This window comes from Mustela lutreola, chromosome 15 (genome assembly GCF_030435805.1).
Source record: "Mustela lutreola isolate mMusLut2 chromosome 15, mMusLut2.pri, whole genome shotgun sequence".
Taxonomy (NCBI): domain Eukaryota; kingdom Metazoa; phylum Chordata; class Mammalia; order Carnivora; family Mustelidae; genus Mustela; species Mustela lutreola.
Genome location: NC_081304.1, coordinates 67151448 through 67156619, shown reverse-complemented (window position 1 = coordinate 67156619; position 5172 = coordinate 67151448). Strand labels below are relative to the sequence as shown.

The following is a 5172-nucleotide window of genomic DNA, read 5'->3' as shown; positions in this document are numbered from 1 at the left end:
CTCTCCGCACAGGGAGCGGGGGACACTTGTCTTGCTACTGTCCTGCTGTTCGTGCCACGGCAGGCTATCCTGCTTCCTGAGCGTTTCCCGACCCAAGGTCAACGGAGCCTTCTCTTCTCTGGGGGCGGCGTGCTGCGCCTTCCCCACATTGCTCCTGGGGAGCGCGGTGACAGACGTGTGCAACCATGCTTCTCTCTCAGGCACAGGGGATGCTAGGGCAAAGAGTATTTCGCCCCATGCGGGTATCATTCACCGTGCTGCGGAGACTTGCTCAGGCAAGCAGCAGAAGCATCCCCAAACCCAACTCAGATTTCCAAATTAATGCTCTGCTTTCCAAGGGCAGATGACAAGGCAAAGAGGCTTTCGCTGTATGCGGGTTTCACCCACCGTGAGACAGGGCTCAGGCAAGCAGCAGCCCGCAGAACATTTCTCAGTGAATGCTGTGCTTTTGCAGAGGCTTTGGCTTGGAGCGAACAGCACTTCTCTGCTGTTTCCTCAGCAAGGTTTCTGTCGCTTCAGGGAAGTAGAGCTTCGGGAGAGCTGGTGCTTCTTGGGCCTTGCTTTCACGGGTGCCCTGTTCGCCTCTACTTGGGCCCAGAGGCTCAGGAAAGGCATGCTTTCTGCCCGGACTCCTTCCTAAGAGCGGAGCACACGCCCTGTCCACCTCATCCCCTCCTGTCTAAAAAAGTTTTCAAATTTATTTCTAGATAGATAGATAGATAGGTAGGTAGATGATAGTTAGACAGATATCCCAGAAGCTGCAATGCTAGGCTAAGACCAGGCTTTAAAGGGCTTTTCTATGCTCTACTAAATACTTTAAACCATTCATTATATCATAGCTCAGTGTTCAAATCTCCATTTGTTTCCTCAGTTTCCTAATATATATCTTAAGGTGACCTGATCCAGACTTTTGATCACCTTTGTCTAAATATTTCTATTTTAACAAAGTCCTTTTGAAAACTCAGAGACTATATCTTAGAAAAATACTCTGTTATCTCACCAGAGTGGAAAATATACCCATTAACTAATGATATCCATGTCTACATTAGATCCATGACATTTTTAATTCTTGGGAGCTTTTGGCTAAATGAATTTTTTAAGCTTCCTTTAAATGAAGCTTTAAGCCATCGCCACATGAATAAAATTAAAGAACTAAATGAAAACAAGCCAAGTATTTACAGAGTAATAGAATGTGCAGTGGAAAGAGTACAATTCTGAAATCATAAAGCCTAAATTAGTGTGATGCATCTTTATCAGCCATGTAATCATAAACCAGTTATCTAAATGTGTTAGCCTCAGTTTTTTCACCCATGAAATGGTGATGATAAAACTTATTATGCAGAGTTGTTGTGTGGATGTAATGAAGCATGGAGCATGAGAGTCTCTTATTCCATGCTAAAATGATAGCTATTTTTATACTTATAATAATTCTAATAATAGTAATTAAATTGTTCAAAATGATAATATTCATTTATATTGAGGCATTGTATTGACTATTCATAGACACATTTACCAAAATAAATTTCATTTTACTTTACCCCCTCTGAGGATATATATTCCTTAATTCAATACGAATCTCATTATGAATAATAATTATCATAATAAATATGCTGATTTTTCTTCTATTTATTTTTAGGGAAGTGTCCTTTACTGTTGAACATAAAGAAACTTAAGCAAGTCTGTCTTATTCAAAATTTGCATGCTGCTTTCTTATGAAAATAGATTATAGAGTTGTATGAAATAAATTCATGCAGTTAAGACATTTATGTTTGGAAAACTGGGTGGCCAGTTTAGTATTTCAAAAGAAGATTTTAAATTTAAACCTTAAAACTGAGCTCTTTCAGCCTTATTTATAGACCATCCTTCATGCTTCATAAGTATTCCTTCATTGTAAACTAACTAATAGTGTTTGTCACAGTGTATATAACTAAAATGGATTTTGTATTTCATTATTTCAGAGTTAGTTGCAGTTTCTACTTCCTTAATTCCTTTTTTGAAAAATAGATTAATTCTACAAAAAGATTTTTCCAGCTTTATTGAAAAATAATTGACATATTATAATTTGTAAATTTAAGAAATGATTTCTTATAACACTGCAAACTTTTAACATTGTGTAAATTTTGTACAATTTGATAAATTGGCATACATCTGTATTGCAATATAATCTACATAAAAATGTTAATACATCTACTATCTCATATAGTTTCCACTGTTTTTTATGCATGTATTGTAAGGAATTTTAAGATCCACTCTCTTAGGAACTTTAATGTATATAGTACAGTAGAGATGAACTTCAGAGGTCTTGTGGGTTTTGTTCCAGACCGCCTCAATAAAGCGATTATCTCAATAAACTAAGTCAAATCATTATTATTATTTTTTTTTGGTTTTCCAGTGCAAATAAAAAATTATGTTTCCCAGTGCATATAAAAAATAAACACTATACTGTACTGTTCAAAAGCATTATGTCTTTAAGGAAAAACAATGTATATACCTTAAGTAAACTAGTTCTGAGATATCAGTGGGTCATAATTACTGATCACAGATCACCATAACAAATACAATAATATTGAAAAAACTTGAAATATTGCAAGAATTACCAACATGTGACAGAGAGACACAAAATGAACAAATGTTGTTAGAAAAATGGTGGCAGCAGACCTATTTTATACAAAATTGCTATAAACTTTCAACTTGTAAGAATGTGATATATGCAAAGTTTAATAAAGGGAAGCACAATAAAAAAGTATGTATATATTATTAACTATGATCATCATGCTGTATATTAGATCCGGAGAACTTTTTCATATTATAGTTGCAAGTTTGTACACTTTGAACACCTTATTCCACCCCAGGTTCACCTCTTGTCAACTCAACTCTAAGTTTTCATTAGTTTGCTTTTCCTTCAGATTCTGTATGTAAGGGATATCATAATACATAAATTAAAATTAAAAAAAATATATAAAATCTTTGAAATATTTCAATTAGTAGAATACCTTAAAGATCCATCAATTGTGTTGTAAATGGCAGTATTTCTTAATTTTTCATGGTTAAGTAGTATTCCATAGTATATATTTACCATACTTTTTTATTCATTCATCCATTAATGGATACTGAAGTTATTTCCATCTCTTGCTTAGAGTTAATAATTTTATAATGAACATAAGAGTGCAGATATGTCTTCGAATAGTGACTTCGTTTCCTTTAGATATATACCTAGAGGTGGGATTACTGAATCATATGGTAATTTTACTTTTAATAATATGATAGTCTCCATACTGTTTTCCATACAAATTTATATCCCTATCATAGTGCATAAGTTCCGCATTTTACCCAATATTTACCAAAATTTGTTAGTTTTAATTTTTTGGTAGTATATATTCTAATAGGTAGTAATATCTTGCTGTGTTTTTCAGAGGTAAACAACAACAACAACATAATGACTTTGCCCTGAGTTTTTACGTTGAGCACTTTTAAACGCTCCTGTTGGTCATTTATATAACTTTTTTGAAAAAAAAGTCTATTGAGATACTTTTGCTATTTTTTAATTATATATTATTTTCTCTTTGTATCTGTTGGTTATTAACCTCTTTTCAGATATAAGATTTGTAAGTATTTTTTTTCCATTCTGTGGATTGTGTTTTCATTCTTTCTCTCTCTTTTGTTTTTTTGGCAATGCAGAAACTTTAGTTTAATGTAATACCATTTATTTATTTTTGCTTCTTTTGCTTGTGTTTTTGGTCTGGTATCCAAAAAACTATTGGCAAGACCAATGTCAAGGAGAATTTTTCCTATGTTTTCCTTTAGGAAATTTAGTTTCATGCATCACATTTAAGTCTTTAATCTATTTCAAGTTAAGATTTATGAGTAATATAAGGTTCCAGTTTCATGCTGGTTTATGTGACTATTCAGTTTTAAATATCATTTATTGAACAGACTATCTTCACCCATTATATATGTTGGCCCCTGTCAAATATTAGGTGACTGTATGAAAGGATTTATTTCTGGACTCTCGATTCTGTTCTACTTGTTTATGGGTCTGTTTTTATGCCAGTATACTTTATTGTTTTGAGCATGAGGGCTTTGTAGTATAGTTTCAAATCAAGAGTGTAATTTCGCTTCTTCCTTCTTTCTCAGAACTGCTTTAATTATTTGTTGTCTTTTATGGTCTCATATAAATTTTAGGATTCTTTACTTCTGTAAAAACACAATATTGGATTTTTTAAAAGATTATTTAATTATTTATTTCACTGAGAGAGATGACAAGCAGGCAGAGAGGCAGGCAGAGAGAGAAGAGGTAGCAGCTTCCTGCTGAGCAGAGAGCCTGATGCAGGGCTCGATCCCAGGACCCTGGGATCATGACCTGAGCCGAAGGCAGTAGCTTAACCCTCTGAGCCAACCAGGCGCCCCTAACATTGGATTTTTGATACGAATTGAATTTACACAATGTTAATTCTTACCATTCATAAATATGAGCTATCTTTCCATTTGTGTCTCCTTCAATTTCTTTATCAATGTCATAGTTTATGGGGTACAGATCTTTCATCTTCTTAGTTAAATCTTTTCCTAAGTATTTTATTAGTTTTGATGCTAGTGTGAATTAGATTGTTCTCTTTATTTTTTCAGACAGTTCATCATTAGAGTGTTAAAATGCTCCTGTCTTGTGCTTACTTTGGCAGCACATATACTAAAATTGGAATGATGCAGAGAAGATTAGCTTGATCACTGAACAAGGATGACAAGAAAAACTGGGAAGCATTCCATATTTTAAAAAAAAACCAAAACAAAATAAAATTCTTGTGTTTTATATATTGATCTTGTATTTGGCAGCTTTACAAAATTTGTTAATTCAAAATTTTTTGTGAATTTTTTAGGATTCTTTTACATGTAAGTTCATGTTATCCAAAAAGAGAAAATTTTACTTCTTCCTTTTTTTTTTTTTTTTAGTCTTTTATTTCTTTGTGTTCCTTTTTTCTCTGGCTAGGACATCCAGTACTATGTCAAATGAGAGTAGTGAAAGTGGACACATTTGTCTTTTTTCTGATCTTTAAGGGGAAAACTTTCAAACTTTTTTGATTGAATATGAGATTTGCAATATGTGTTTTTTCTTTAATGGATTTTTTAAATTATTTTTTTAAATTTTTTATAAACATATAATGTGTAATTATCCCTAGG

General features: G+C 33.2%; 1 non-coding gene across 1 annotated transcript; it reads left to right on the top strand.

Moving 5' to 3' along the window:
* Positions 1 to 4660: 4660 nt before the first annotated feature.
* On the top strand, positions 4661 to 4767 carry LOC131817149 (U6 spliceosomal RNA). Its single transcript, XR_009348358.1, has one exon. It is a non-coding gene; the product is annotated as a U6 spliceosomal RNA (small nuclear RNA).
* Positions 4768 to 5172: the final 405 nt, after the last annotated feature.